The following is a 16,511-nucleotide window of genomic DNA, read 5'->3' on the forward strand; positions in this document are numbered from 1 at the left end:
CAACCTTTCGAGCCCCACGTTGGGCGCCAAAAAGACTGTCGTGGTTTAACCCGGCCGGCAGCTAAACACCACGCAGCCGTTCGCTCACCCTCCCCCCTCCCTCTCTGGGACGGGGGAGAGAAATGGAAAGTGAAGCCCGTGAGTTGAGATAAAGACAGTTTAATAAGACAGGAAAAATAATAATAACAAAAATAATAATAACAATAATAATAATAATGATACAATGGTGATAATAGGAAAGTAATAATAATATGTACAAACAAGTGATGCACAATGCAATTGCTCACCACTCGCTGACCGATGCCCAGCCTAACCCCGAGCAGTCCGGCCCCCTCCCCCCGGCTAGCCACCCCTATATATTGTTTAGCATGACGTCAGATGGTATGGAATACCCCTTTGGCTAGTTTGGGTCACCTGTCCTGGGTCTGTCCCCTCCCAGCTCTTACTGCACCCCCAGCCTGCCCGTTGGCAGGACAGAGCAAAAGGCTGAGATGTCCTTGGCTTAGTATAAGCACTGCTCTGCAACAATTAAAGCATCGGGGTGTTATCAGCACTCTTCTCATCCTAAGCCAAAACACAGCATTCCACCAGCTACTAGGAAGAAAATTAATTCTAACTGAAACCAGGACAGGCACAATGCAATTTTTTTTACCTTCTGCATCTATAGCACAGGAAGTAGGATTTTACCCTACTCTATTGACTGGGCAGGTCTTTTCACATTACTCAATTTCTTTTTCTGTGTCTGGAAGGGGACATTTTCCCAAAAGAGGCCAAGCTCATGGGTACAGCTAGAGCCAATGAAGATATATTTTCTTTATTTTTCACCCTGAGTTTTACACAAAAGACCCAAGACAGTCTATGGATGTCCAGGTGTCTACTGAGATTCAGGCTGAATTTCTCAGGATCCAATGGTCAGTTATAATTTTATTTTATTTTATTTTATTTTATTTTATTTTATTCTATTTTATTCTATATTATTTTATTTTTATTTTATTTTCTGAAGGTGCCCCTGACTTCTCTTAGAAAGGGTTTCATGTGCTGGGCTGGGCTACAGTTACAGGGACAAAGACCACTGCTGGCAGTGGAGGTGTCAGACGAGAACAGTCTGCTCTTCCTCCCAGTGAAGGTCTCCAAAGAAGTCACCCTGGATCAATAGCAAGAGGAGAATAATGTTCAAAACTAAAATGCAGCAAAATTCAGTCTTTGAAACAAGAAAATATTTTTATTGGTTTCTCTTTGAAATTTTCTTCCTTAATTACATCTTGCAAGCTCTGCAATTAGCTGCACAAGGCGAGAAGGCTTGAAGAATACTATGGAAGAGATGTTAGGAGTTTCTGCATTTTAATGAGTTCCATGGTGTATTTTGGTGCTCAGTCTATGAAGCTCAGGTACTGAGAGGAGAGTGATGTAACCGCTTGAGCAAGTAAAGTCAGAAGGACAAGTTGAAGTGACTTGGAGTATTAATGGGCCCCACTGAGGGCTGTTACTAACAAAGCCTCCCCAGGGACTTGTTAGGGCAGATAATTGGAGGCCATGGTTACAGGCAGGCAAAGCACTGTGCTGAGAAAAGCCTTGGTTGGTTTTGGTGATGCAGAAGGGCTAAGGGTTGGCCCCAGCCACTGTGAGGTGAGATCCTGCACCCCCATGTCTGTCTCAAGGCTCTTGCTGGGGTCTGTGGGCTGTGGTGGGCAGTGTGATGCCATGAGAAGAACACTGGTATGACACCTCTGAGGTGCTGCACAGGGTTTAAAGGAATCAATGAGGCTCCATTGCAATGAGTATAACATCTCTCCTCATAAGCTCTAGCCAAGGCGACGAAACCTTCAGGGCTGTTGGGACCTTCCATTCTTGCCAGCACCCTCTGCCTTCTCCTCTGTAGCTTTTCCTACACTGTCCCACAATTTGTCCGATTTCCTTGAAGTCTTCATACACCTATCTCTGTTCACTACTTTGCTCTCATCCCTTGCTTTCTCCCATATCTCATCAACCCTCTCCAGCTGTTCCTTGAAAGACAAAGCCATGGTCTGATCAGAGGGTGACCTGTGGCAGTACAGCACGACCATTTGAGAGACATGTCTTCCTCCTCAAGGCCAGCGCCAACCTCCAGGGCACACTTTGTGGCAAGTTTTTCTCTCCTGCTCTTTCGTATTACCAAAGGAAGCTCCCTCAGAGTGGAAACCCCTCCTGAAGTAAGCATCCCAACCCAGCAGGCTCCTTGCGGCCTGTCAGCCAACCAGACACAAGTCAGCTCAGCAGCATCTTCCAAGCCAGGGGCCTGCTGCTGGCCTTGCAGCTTCTTGGCTAGACACAGCCAAGCCTTGTGCCTGCTGCTGCCCACTCATGGACTCAAGCAGAAGGGACAGGACAACCCATCTGGGGGCCATCTTTCTGTCTGAGTCCCCCTGGGTCTGGAGGCAGAGGGGATGCCACAGTCAGCATGCCAAGCAGGTGCCTTCTGCTGGCCTAACAGGGCCACTGCCAGATGTCAGCCCAAAAGTGCAGATCCCAGGGAGAAGTCAAGGCTGACCTGCCACCTCCAGACACAAGTGACCTCACAGTCCCTTTCCGTGACATGTTCCTGCTGCTGCCCTATCAATGGCAGAGACAGAAGTGACCTCACAGTCACTGCCTCAGTCACATTCTTCCTGCAGGGCCATGAGATCCTGAGGTAGAGCTGAGCTTTCTCTAGCCCCTTCGGTATCTCTTTTTCACTTTCCGGGTTAGAGATTAAGCTAAGTTTTAGTAGGAGTTTTTGGTGTTCTTGTGGTGTCAGGTCTGTGGTTAAGGTATGGACAAGCTCTGTGGTTTACGGGTGTTTTACGTCTGCCAAGGAGTCTAGGGTTAAATAAGTCATTTTAATGTATGTGTTAAGTGAAAGGATTACAGTTATCAAGAGAGAAAATTGATTTATTTCAGTTTGTTGTAGTAGCATTTAGGTTTATTTAGCGGTAAAATTACTGGCTCAAGTAAGGTAAGGGCCATATGTGACTGTTTTAAGTCAGTCTTACTGCACTACTGGCATTGCATGAATGCTCTTACCTCTGAAATCATTAATTTCTTCTGGCCATGCTCCTCTTACCACCCCAAAATCTCACATGTCTCTTGTTCAGGCTGCTCCTGACCTCCCCATATCTTACTGGCATCAGCTTTCTGATGACATTTACCATCTCAGTGTATCTGTCTCACCTCTGTTGGCTCTTCCATTCCTGAGAAGGAAGTGGCATTGTGGTCAGGAGGGAAAAGGACACAAAAATCTTTAGGCGCATCCTGAGCAATGTGCCCATCAGCTCTGCACCTCCACAAAATCATGCTTCCGACCTACAAGTTTTTTTTCCCAAGAGGCTTCTGTGGATCCAGGGTTACTTTTCCCAGGCCATCTCACATGTTTCAGTTTTGGATGTGCAGGGATGGGATAAGGAAAGCCAAGGCATGGATGGAACTCAGCTTATCTGGGGATGAAAAGCATAACAGGAAGAGATTCTACAGGTACTTTGCTCAGAAAAGAAAGGTCAAGGAGAGTGTACCCCCTCTGATGGATGAGAAGGGTGAACTGGTAATGACAGACACGGAGAAGCCTGAGGGACTCAACAACTTCTTTTCTTCAGTCTTCCCTGCCAGTCAGGCTTCCCAAGTCTTTCATTCCCTGAACCCATAGATGGAGGCTGGGGGGTGCAAATTCCCACCTGTTGTAAGTGAAGAGAAGGTTTGAGGCCACCTGAAGAAGCTCAAGAAGTACCAATCTATGGGACTTGATGACTTGCATTCCAGGGAGTTGAATGCTGTGGCTGAGGCTGTGGATGTTCCATCCTTGGGGGTGTTCAAGGCCACGTTAGATGAGGCCCTGAGCAACCTGATATTGTGGGTGGTGTCCCTGCCTATGGGGGGTTGGAACTAGATGATCGTCGAGGTGCTTTCCAACTCAACCGTTGTATGATTCTCTGATTCTGTGATTGTGCTTCAGAGGGAAAGTAATAATAACAGTGATAGTAATAATAATAATAATAATAATAATGATAATAATAAACAACAACAGTATCACTAATAATAATGTGTACAAAAAAGTGATGCACAGTGCAATTGCTCACCACCCGCTGACTGATGCCCAGCCTAACCTTGAGCTGTCCGGCCCCCCCACCCCGACTAGCCACCCCTATCTATTGTTTAGCATGAAGTCAGAAGGTATGGAATACCCCTTTGGCCAGTTGGGGTGAGCTGTCCTGGCTCTGTCCCCTCCCAGCTCCTGCTGCACCCCCAGCCTGCCCACTGGCAGGACATAGTGAGAAGCTGAAACGTCCTTAGCTTGGTGTAAGCACTGCTCTGCAACAATTAAAACATCAGTGTGTTATCAGAACTCCTCTCATCCTAAGCCAAAACATAGCACCCTACCAGCTATGAGGAGGAAAATTAACTCTATCCAAGCTGAGACAAGACAAATGCTAAAACTAGAGATCACAAATTTCCTGAGATTAACTTGAGTTAAACTAGAAAAGTGAGATAGAAAATTTATTCCTAAGTACATATTATCACCAGAATCAGTTTCTTCAGTGTGGCTTTCAGCTCTTGGTTCCTCAAGCTGTACATGAGGGGGTTCACTGCTGGGGGTACCACTGAGTACAGAAATGACACCACCAGGTCCAAGCATGTGGAGGAAATGGAGGGCGGCTTCAGGTAGGCAACTATGGCAGTGCTGACAAACAGAGAGACCACGGCCAGGTGAGTGGAAAAGGCTTTGTGCTAGCCCTGTTCAAAGGGCATCCTCAGCAATGTCCTGAAGATCTGCACATAGGACACCACAATGAAAACAAAACAAACTAATGTTAAAGAAACACTCACTAACCACCAGAAGTCTAACTTCCTTTAGGTAGTCTGAACCTGAACAGGAGAGCCTGAGGATGTGGGGGATTTGACAGAAGAACTGGTCCACAGCATTGCCTTGGCAGAGGGGCAGGGAAAATGTGTTGGCCGTTTGCAGGACAGCATTGAGAAAGCCACTGCCCCAGGCAGCTGCTGCCATCTGGGCACAAGCTCTGCTGCCTACGAGGCTCCCGTAGTGCAGGGGCTTGCAGATGGCAACGTAGTGATCATAGGCCATGATGGTGAGAAGGAAATATTCTGCTGATATAAAGAACAGAAAGAAAAAGACCTGTGCAGCACACCCTTGGTAGGAGATGGCCCTGGTGTCCCAGAGGGCATTGGCCATGGCTTTGGGCAGAGTGGTGGAGATGCAGCCCAGGTCGAGGAGGGCGAGGTTGAGGAGGAAGAAGTACATGGGGGTGTGGAGGCGGTGGTCACAGGCTACGGCGCTGAAGATGAGGCCGTTGACCAGGAGGGCAGCCAGGTAGATGCCCAGGAAGAGCGCGAAGTGCAGGAGCTGCAGCTCGCGCGTGTCTGCGAATGCCAGCAGGAGGAACTCGCTCACAGAGCTGCTGTTGGACATTTACTGACATTGAACACAGTTGTCTGTTGAAGAGGAGAAGCCAGAACAATGTTAGTTCGCACATCTCTGAGGGAGACTTATTACAAGCATCTCTCTGAGCATCTCTCTTTGCAGGAGAACCTTTCTGCAGCTCTCTTACTTGAGGTCCAGCTGGTGCTGGCTGAGAGTGGCACTGAGAGCAGGGGCTGCTGAGGGTTGCAGAGAGTCCTTGTTGCTGTACATCAGGAATAAATCAGGAACATGGGAGAAGCTCAAGTTCAGTTCACTGGTCAGATCAGTAAGCTTTTCAGTGTTATTTCAAACAACAAATCTGAAGGCAGTTACACACCACTGCCCACAAGTCGTGTTCTAATCTAGCCTGCAGGACCATCCAGCTCATGAGTTTCCCTGAGAAAAAACTGGAGACAGCTGAGAGCAGAGAATCCCCAGTCCAAGTGCAGCTGGACAGAAACCTCACCTTGTCTCTGAGTGAAATTCTCACACAGACAGAGCTTGGGAGCATCTCTTTGAGCTCTACCTTCTCTTCTACCCCTGCCTGCCCCACAGTCCATGGGCTGCAGGGGGAGAGGAGGCCAGGGAGGGGCTGCTCCAGGGGAAGGCATCTGCACTGCAGGGCATGGCCACGAGGTGCCCAAATCCCCCCTGCCACAGCATTTCTGGCAACAGAATGTCTCGGGCTGAGTCTGTGCTGCTGAGCTGGGCCAGGCTCATGGGACAGAGTAAACACATTTCAGAAAGTCCCATGAAGCAGAGAGAGCGCTGTGCCCAGGAGCAGCTCCTCTGCACAGCGCAGCAGGGCTGGGGGCTCTGACCGCAGCTGGCATGGGGAGAGCAGAGAAAGAGAGAGGGCTTGGAGGCAGTTGTGAGTAGTAAGATGCTGAGAGCTGCCTGCAGGAGAAACCTGCACAGCCCTTGACAAGGTAAGTGCCTGGCTGCAGGGCCATGCAGCTGCAGGTCCTGGAAGGGTCTCCTGCTGGGTCTTCTTTCTGGGAGGGCAGTGGGCAATGCAGTAGGCTTTGAGAGCCCTGCTGGATTGCCCTGCGAGGTGAGGAAGTCTGGCAGAAGCCCCTTGGAATGTCATAACCTAGCTACCCCTGGTCAGATAAGAGAGGAGTGGAGAAGCCTCCTCCAGACACTGCAGGAGTGCAGCTGAGCTATGCGACACTCCAGCTTTCAGATATCCAGCTCTGTCCGTGGGGCATCCTCCTGGGCTGCAGGCTGCTCTCCCGCAGGATGCAGCTCTCTCGTGGCATCCTTGTGTTATCCAGGTGCCCAAGGAAAAGACACCATACTAACATCATGTCCATGCTGCTGGCTGGCTGTCTGTGGGCAGCAGGAATGAGGCCTCTGCAGCCCTGTCTAGGTGGGAAGAGCTGAGATCCTGATCAGTCCCCTGGAGAAAAGGTGAAGATTCTGTTCAGCTGCACTTGGAGTGGGGCTTCTCTGCTCTCAGCTGTCTCCTGTTTCTTCTCAGGGCAGCACCTGAGAGGGATGGTCCTGTAGCTCATAGAGGGGTAGCCCAGGGCAGCAGAGAGCAGGAGTGATGGGCAGAGCTGCTCTGCTCAGTCTTCCCCAGAGGACAAGTCCTTTGCCTCTTGGCACCCACAGGATATCACCTGGAGTGTGGAAGTAATGTCAGGGCATTCCACTCTTCAATACCTCTCCTATGTGTTATACGGGCAACTAGGATAAAATAAAGTGAGGAAAATAGTTGCAGCTTTGCTCCACAATCAGCTCAGTTGTTTGCAACAATACTGCAAAGCTCATTGGTCTGGCATTTTTCTGACTTTGAGTTATCCACCATTCTGTTTTATTTCCTATTTTCCTCAGAGAAGTCTGTTCTAACATTGCTCTGCCTTCCCCGCTTCAACAGACAAGCCAGTACAAAGTCAGAGAATGCCCAACATCAGCTCTGTGAGCGAGTTCCTCCTGCTGGCATTCGCAGACACGCGCGAGCTGCAGCTCCTGCACTTCGCGCTCTTCCTGGGCATCTACCTGGCTGCCCTCCTGGGCAACGGCCTCATCCTCAGCGCTGTAGCCTGTGACCACCGCCTCCACACCCCCATGTACTTCTTCCTCCTCAACCTCGCCCTCCTCGACCTGGGCTGCATCTCCACCACTCTGCCCAAAGCCATGGCCAATGCCCTCTGGGACACCAGGGCCATCTCCTATCAAGGTTGTGCTGCCCAAGTACTTTCTTTAGTCTTTTTTTTTGATGCAGAGTTTTCCCTTCTCAGCGTCATGGCCTACGACCGCTACGTTGCCATCTGCAAGCCCCTGCACTACGGGAGCCTCCTGGGCAGCAGAGCTTGTGCCCAGATGGCAGCAGCTGCCTGGGGCAGTGGCTTTCTCAATGCTGTCCTGCAAACGGCCAACACATTTTCCCTGCCCCTCTGCCAAGGCAATGCTGTGGACCAGTTCTTCTGTGAAATCCCCCAGATCCTCAAGCTGTCCTGCTCAGATGCCTACCTCAGGGAAGTTGGGCCACTTTTGTTTAGTGTTTCTTTAGGCTTTGATTGTTTTGTTTTCATTGTGCTGTCCTATGTGCAGATCTTTAGGACAGTGGTGAGGATGCCGTCGGAGCACGGCCGGCACAAAGCCTTTTCCACGTGCCTCCCTCACCTGGCCGTGGTCTCCCTGTTTGTCAGCACTGCCATGTTTGCCTACCTGAAGCCCCCCTCCATCTCCTCCCCATCCCTGGACCTGGGGGTCACAGTTCTGTACACCGTTGTGAGGAATGTTTTAACAATTCGTGTCAATAAAGAACAGTCCTGTCTGCCTCTGGGCCCTGCACTGGCAGTTTAATTCTTGAACCACAGATGCAGTGTGTCCCAGTCTCCCCCTCATTCTAGTCAATTTATCAAGTCTTCAGAAAATACTCCTTAAATTTATGAACCTGTTTGCTTTTGTTATTCCGGACTTCTATTTCTAACAGTTACAGCCTTTTTTCTGTCTTCTTCGAGATTAACTTAACACTGCTATAGGTGTGACTGTCCCTGTGAATGGCTGGTGAAGAATGTTTTAATTACTGGTGAAGTGTCAATAAGAAAGCTATTTGTGTTTGTATGACGTCTTTGATGTCTGGGGGTTTCAGAACAACTGATAACAACTAGTGACTGTTATGGGATACTATGAAGCCCTCTGATATCTGGCCATGTGTCCAAGAGATTAAGAAGAAAAAAGAAGCTGAAGGATGGCTGGGAGACAAGACCTGCAGGGAATGTTCTATAAACTTGATATGGTGCCAAAGGAGTACAAAGGGGAAGGACGAGAAAAAAACTTGGAGAGGAAGACTACGAGCCTTCAGCATGAAAGACCCCTAGAGACCCCCGGAGGAGACTGATGCGCATGCTCCAGTAGGAGGGACTGGACCCCGGAAGCTAATTATAATAACCTGTTTTTTTTAGAAGTAGTAATGAATATGTATTAGTCTAGGAGCATAAAACTCAGCTACTTGATGTAACTGGTGTGCGTCCTGGTGGAGTGGAGACTCCCGGTGCACCCAGCGCTGTTTGCTTACCTCTATTCTTTTATATTCTTTTAATAAATCCTATTTTTTATTTAATCCTATTTTGAAGATTGAGCCATTTCTAACACCATGGTTCCTCCAGTAGCGAACCCCCTCATCTACAGCTTGAGGAACCGGGAACTAAGGGATTCCATCAGGACTCTACTTGAATACACACATCTTCAGCAAATTCATCTATAATACTATGTCCAATATTTGAAATCCCAGCTCTTCTCAGAAAGAAAATAATATGATGTCTTCTATTATTAAATGTCTGTATTATTATTTTCTCTCATTATTTCACTTTTGATTAAATATTATTCCTAGCCCCCTACAAGTCAATTATTTTTCTGTAGAAGATGGATTCCTGTGTAGATAAACCTCACAAGAAATCACAGAATCACAGAATTTCTAGGTTGGAAGAGACCTCAAGATCATCGAGTCCAACCTCTAACCTAACACTAACAGTCCCCACTAAACTATATCCCTAAGCTCTACATCTAAACATCTTTTAAAGACTTCCAGGGATGCTGACTCCACCACCTCTCTGGGCAGCCTGTTCCAGTGCCTAACAACCCTTTCAGTAAAGAAGCTCTTCCTAACATCTAACCTAAAACTCCCCTGGCGCAACTTAAGCCCATTCCCCCTCGTCCTGTCACCAGGCACGTGGGAGAACAGACCAACCCCCACCTCGCTACAGCCTCCTTTAAGGTACCTGTAGAGAGCGATAAGGTCGCCCCTGAGCCTCCTCTTCTCCAGGCTGAACAAGCCCAGCTCCGTCAGCCGCTCCTCGTAGGACTTGTTCTCCAGGCCCCTCACCAGCTTCGTCGCCCTTCTCTGGACCCGCTCAAGCACCTCGATGTCCTTCTTGTAGCGAGGGGCCCAAAACTGAACACAGTACTCGAGGTGCGGCCTCACCAGAGCCGAGTACAGGGGGACGATCACCTCCCTAGCCCTGCTGGTCACACTGTTTCTGATACAAGCCAGGATGCCGTTGGCCTTCTCGGCCACCTGAGCACACTGCTGGCTCATATTCAGCTGACTGTCCACCATCACTCCCAGGTCCTTCTCTGCCTGGCAGCTTTCCAACCACTTATCTCCCAGCCTGTAGCTCTGCTTGGGGTTATTGCGCCCCAGGTGCAGGACCCGGCACTTGGCCTTGTTGAACTTCATGCAGTTGACCTCAGCCCATCGGTCCAGCCTATCCAGATCCTCCTGCAGAGCCTTCCTACCCTCGAGCAGATCGACACACGCACCTAACTTGGTGTCATCTGCAAACAAAAAAAAAAGCCTACAGCACCCGGTATTCCCAGGAGGTCTCCCATCTAAGTACTAACCGGGCCCGACCCTGCTTAGCTTCCGAGATCAGACGAGATCGGGCGTTGCCAGGGTGGTATAAAGAAAGCCATCAGAAATTCATTGGTCTGAGCTGCCATCTCTTCCCATTCCCTCTAGAGCTGGGGGAGAAGCCCCAGCACGCAGGAGGAGCTCAGGGCCAAGAGCCCCGCTGCCACATGCAGGAGCAGCCCCAGTAGCCCTCGGGCACTCTCTTTTGGCTTCCACATCGTGGTTTTTGTATCCGTGTAAGCCCTGATATCTTGTGTACCTTGGTGACAGTCCTGTTGTCTCTGCAGTGGCATCCCTGTGGCTGCAGGCAGCAGCAGGCACTGTGCAGCCCTGGGTCACAACTGCCTCCCTGCTAGCACAACAGTACCAAGAGGGTCTTGCTCAGGGCAAACCCAGAAGCCTGGATACCTCTTCTAAATGTGCTGTCAGGAATAGAACCAAGGGGTTGCTCCCAGCTCTTCTGTTTTCTGGGGATCCTCATGGAGCCATTCTGGAAAGAAAACTTGTAGACAGGAACCGCACTTTTGTGATTGTACAGAGCTGCTGGGCACATTGTGCAGGGTGCTCTGATTGATGTTTTTGTCCTTTTCTATGGTGTCTTAAGAGCCGCTTTTCTCAAGAATCGAGTACCCAACAGAGCTGTGACAGATACTCTGAGATCATGAAAGCCACCAGAAAAATGCCCCTAAGAATATAACTGATATAGGGAGGTCAGGAGAAGACCTGGTCAGGAGAAATGTGAGATTTGGAGGAGGGAATAGGGGATTATCCAGTAGAAATTAAAGATTTTGTAAAATGTAAGAGGGTTCAGGCTATGCGGAAGCTGCTGTAACCGTGTCTTAAAACAGTTATATGAGGCTATTCCCCAGCTTCAAAAAGTAAACTTAATTCCTAAATTTAAATGCTACTTCACACCCAGACAGGAATCTACTACTCCTATGCCTGACCTCTAAATATGCACTGAAGCCAAAACTCAGTCCATAGCCTCTTTTCCTTACCCTTACTCTCTTGCTTACCTTGATACCTACCCTTAACACTAGATTTAAATGCTCTATTTAGGCCTAGAATTATAGGAAAAAATAAACAAACCCTAAATCACAAAGCTTGTCCACACTTTAACCACAGACCTGATACGCAAAGCAGAACACCAAACCCTCCCAATAAATCTTTCTTTAAATTCAAACCCAGAAAGGTGAGCCCTAGTCCCTGAACCCATGCATGAACACCTAACAGCTGATTCCCCCGTTCCTGTGCATTAACTTCCTCACCTTCAGCCCCTCTCCTAACCCCTAACTTTAGGCAATGTACTGGGTCAGCCCCTTGGTGCAGGCCAAGAAATGTGAGGTTGCTGTGTAGTCACATTGCATGCAAAGATGGATGTGAGGGGTCATGGGTGTGATCAGCTTGTAGGGCCACAAAGTGGAGATGGATGGGAGTGCTCTGAAGAGCTCAGCTCTGCCTCAAGATCTCCTGCCCCAGCAGAAGGAATGTGACTGTGGCAGTGACTGTGAGGTCACTTCTGTCTCTGCACTTGATAGGGCAGCAGCAGGAACATGTCACGGAAAGGGACTGTGAGGTCACTTGTGTCCATAGGGGGCAGGTCAGCCTTGACTTCTCCCTGGGATCTGCACTTTTGGGCTGACATCTGGCAGTGGCCCTGCTAGGCCAGCAGAAGGCACCTGCTTGGCATGCTGACTGTGGCATCCACTCTGCCTCCAGACCCAGGAGGACCCAGACAGAAAGAAGGCCCCAACATGGGTTGTCTTGTCCCTTCTGATTGAGTCGATGAGTGGGTAGCAGCAGGCACAAGGCTTGGCTGTGTCTAGCCAAGAAGCTGCAAGGCCAGCAGCAGGCCCCTGGCTTGGAAGGTGCTGCTGAGGTGACTTGTGTCTGGTTGACTGACAGGCCGCAAGGAGCCTGCTGGGTTGGGATGCCTACTTCAGGAGGGTTTTTTTTCCCTGATGGAGCTTCCTTTTTGTAGTAGGAAAGAGCAGGAAAGAAAAACTTCCATGGAGTATACATTGGAAGTTACACATTTGCCATGAGGAGGAAGAAATATCTCTCAAAGGGTCATGCTGTGGTGCCAGAGGTCACCCTCTGATCAGACCCTGGCTTTGTGTTTCATGGAACAGCTGGTGAGGGTTGACGAGATATGGGTGAAAGGGATGAGAGCAAGGTGGTGAACAGAGATGGGTGTCTGCAGACTTCAAGGAAATAGGTCAGACTGTGGCACACGATAGGAAAGCCTGCAGAGGAGAAGGCAGAGGGTGCTGGTAAAAAGGGAAGGCCCCAACAGCCCTGAGGTTTTTGTCCCCTTGACTAGAGCTTATGAGGAGATGTGTTATACTCATTGCAATGGGGCCACATTGATTCCTTGCAACCCTGTGCAGAAGCTCAGAGGTATCATACCACCGATCTCGTGCCATCACACTGCCCACCACATCCCACAGATCCCTAGGAAAAGCCCTGAGCCAGACGTGGGGGAGCAGGATCTTCTCTCCCAGTAGCTGGTGGCAGGCCTTGGCTCTTCTGCTTCACTAAAATGAACCAAGATTTTCTCAGCACGGTGCCTTTGCCTGTCTGTAATCATGGCCTCCAATTATCTGCCCTAACAAGTCTCTGGGGAGTCTGTCTTAGTAATAACTCTCAGTGGCGCCCATTAATACTCCAAGTCACTTCAACTTTTCCTTCTGAATTTACTTGCTCAAGCGGTTACATCATTGTCCTCTCAGTACCTGAGCGTCACAGGCTCAGCACCAAAATACACCATGGAATTCATTAGAATGAAGAAACTCCTAACATCTCCTCTGTATTTTTGTTCAGGACTTCAAGACTTGTACAGCTAATTGGAGAGTTTTCATGGTGTAGCTGAGGAGGAAGATTTCAAAAAGCACCTAATAAAAATCTTGTCTCATCTTAAAGGTGGCATTTAGTTGACTTTTGGTTGGGAGCATTATTCCCTAATTGATATTGATCCTGAGTGTCTCCTTCAGAGATGCGCTTGGGGAGGAAAAGCAGACTGGAGGTCTTACACTGCATGGACAGCCTTGCTCCTCACCACCCCAGCCCTGCCATTTCTCTCATTGGCCACCTGGCGCTTGCTTCTCATTTCCTTACACCAGACTTCACTCAAGGCTGCAGCTGGATGTTACAGCCCCTTTGCAGCAGCTTCTACCTGCTTTCCTAAGAGATGTGGCTGTACACAGGTGCAGAAGGGTCATTGTTATTTCCAACCAAAGAAAATGAAAACATGCAGCAATAAAATAAAATAAAATAAAATAAAATAAAATAAAATAAAATAAAATAAAATAAAATAAAATAAAATAAAATAACAAGCTCCTCATCTTCTATTCCTTCTCTGAGGTTTACCTTTCCAAAAGATTGAATGTACAAGAAGTATTTTATATTGATAGATTTGAAATTATGAACAATAGTATTAGCATTGATCCATACCATACGACTTCAGCGATGAAGTATGAGGTTCTTGCTAAGGAAAAAATTACAGATTGCTGATAGATGGGCAAGCTGAGCTGCTTCTACCTGAAGCTCAAAGCAGCAGCTATGTTGGTGAGAGCAGTCTGAATGATCAAAGAGTAAGAGGAGGGCAAACCAGAACCATGGGAAGTGCATGGGTCCAGACAGGCAGCTGGAAAAGCTACATTAACAGGGTCTGTTTAATCAAAACCTGTGGATGTGCCTGGAAGATGAGGGAGCACATTGTGACAGACTATGAGAGGACACTGCAACTACAGATGAACACCAGTATTTCTTCTCCTGTGATGAAAATACATCTGGAAAATTCACATTTCTTCATGGTAGAAACTACACTGTGTGACATTTCATGGAAGAGATTGAATCATTTGAAGTGATGAGTAGTCGCTCTATTAGTTAAGTACAAATGAATTTACTGGGTATTGAAGCAGAGCTTTGCTGTCTGACCATAAGCAATCAGGGAAAACCACCAGAGACCTTGTATTTGAAGTACTTCCCTGGATTTGCAGCTATCAGAAAGGGCCTGGAGGAGACCAGAGCCCTTTGGGGGATTCAGGTGGAGCCAGGTGGAGTTCCCAGGGTACCTCTACTGCTGGCAGTGGTCTTTACCCCTGCAACTACAGTCCAGTCCAGCACACAAAACCTCTTCAAAGACAATGCCCCTTCTTCAGTGAATTTCGGAGATTGACCTAAAGTTGAAATGACCATTGGGAACCCAAGATACTCACCTTTCTTCCTAGTAGACAGCTGAGCATCCATTTACCATCTTGGGTCATCTGCAGCAAATTCAGGTTACAAGACTCAAGAACAGGAAACGTCAAATAGCCAGGATACAACCCATCAGCTTGCTGCACTTTGGGAATCCATCCCCTTCCAACTATGGGTATGAAAGTGCAAAATAAGAGATGACCCATCAGGTCAATGCACAGAGTAAGGGAAAGTCATAGGTATTGTGCTGGAGTGGCAGAAGGCAAAAGGCATTGCATTGGGCCTCAGACTAATCAAGGAGACATAATCCAGTTCATCTCTGAGATAAAGCAAACACTTTAAAAATTGTGAAGGCTACTGAATCATGGGCCTAACATGAAGAAGGATGTACATCACTGGTGAAGGAACATTTTGTGCCATCAAAAAAGCAAACAAACACTACAACACCTAAGGGTAACGTGTCCCACCCATGGCTCTCTCATCCCATGGGGTAGGGGAGAGGGAACTGACAGCCAAGGGATGCATTTGGGTGTGGAAGGTGGGGCCCAGCAGAGACAAGGAGTCAAGTCAGTTGGGTGGGGGAGGCCAGCAGAAGCCACCCAAGGGGTGGTGCTGCTGGTGAGGACACGTTTGTGGCAGCAGCCTGAGTGGGCAGCAGCTGTGCGCAGGTGAGGGGAGGCCAGGAAGCGCATGCCAAGAGCACTCCTGCCAGCAGAGCCAAGGCCGGGGCCCGGGCCGAGCCCAAGGGCAGAGGCAGGCCCAGGCCAGGGGGCTGCAAGGGCCTGTACTTTTTGGTACAAACTAATACAGATGAAACATGGAGTCCCTCAGCCCCATCTCTTTCTGCTGCTATGAAGTGACTGTGAGACATGGATTTGCTCTCAGATCTTTTCCTCTGACAGTCTCAGCAATGCCCAGTGATTGGACAAGACATGGGAACTGCACACAGGAGAACACTTTTACTGTGAGCAATATCAAGAACTGGATCATGTTTCCAATACCAAGCACTCGATCAGGTTTCCCCAAAAGTGGGAGAGTCCTACTCAACTGGAGATACCCCAAACCCAACTGGAAATGGGCCTGGGCTGCCTGGTGTAGGTGTCCATGCATGGCTAGATGGGCTTTGGAGGTCCCCTCCAGTCTCAGTGAACGTATCACTCTGCAGAGCCTGGCACTGTTTCTGAGAACTTCTCTACAGTATCTTCAAAACAGCTGGACACTGGGTGCTCATGGGCAGAGGATCTTCTGGGGATGAACTCGTTCATGATGTAACCCTGAGGACAACATGAAGCAGGGATTAGAAATGTCAGCAACACCTCTGTCCATAGCAGTGTTCCCTCCCCCTGCCTCCACTCTCCTGCCCCTTCTTTCCTTCAGGATTAGAGTCATAAAGGACCTCTGGAGATTTCCAGTGCCAAGATCTGCACTGAGCTGGGAAGAACTTTCACATTAGATCAGGCTGCTTCCTCAGTGCTTCCTCCACCTCACTTTTGAAAGCCGCACTTCTAGGGGTGCTAGATGGAAGGCCAGTTCTGATTCAGTGGTGCTACAAGACAACAGTGTGGAAGAGAGGGGTGACCAGCACTAAAACGACCATGTCCTGCTGCTGTCAGTGTTTGTGGGTCCAAGGAAGTGGTGACCCTGACTCAAAGGCTGAAGGGAGGGAGTGCCTGCCAGGGCAGAAAGGGCAGCCCCAGAGTAAACCAGGGCTTTCCACCACGTTGCAGCAGGGATCTTCATCCCACAACCACTGCTGTACCTGAGAAGAGTGTATGAGAAATGAGATCCACAGAAACTGACTACCTGCTGGTTCCTTTATTTAGTTAGTTACAAAGAGCTTAGCAGCACCTCTACATGAGGTCTTTGGGTTAAAAGAAAAGGTAGAAGAGGAATAGAAATATCTTAAATTTATAAAATAAAAAGATAAAAAATATTTAGCATATTGGAATAATATTGAAAATAATGAACAATTTTTTAAATATACGAACAAAGATGTTTCTGCCTTGTCCATGTATTTTT

At 48.5% G+C, this 16,511-nt stretch overlaps 1 pseudogene; it reads right to left on the reverse strand.

Annotated features, from left to right (window-relative positions):
• Positions 1-10,233: 10,233 nt before the first annotated feature.
• On the reverse strand, positions 10,234-10,351 carry LOC119714343 (5S ribosomal RNA; annotated as a pseudogene).
• Between the last annotated feature and the right edge of the window lie 6,160 nt (positions 10,352-16,511).

The sequence above is a fragment of the Anas platyrhynchos genome, chromosome W (genome assembly GCF_047663525.1).
Source record: "Anas platyrhynchos isolate ZD024472 breed Pekin duck chromosome W, IASCAAS_PekinDuck_T2T, whole genome shotgun sequence".
NCBI classification, from domain to species: domain Eukaryota; kingdom Metazoa; phylum Chordata; class Aves; order Anseriformes; family Anatidae; genus Anas; species Anas platyrhynchos.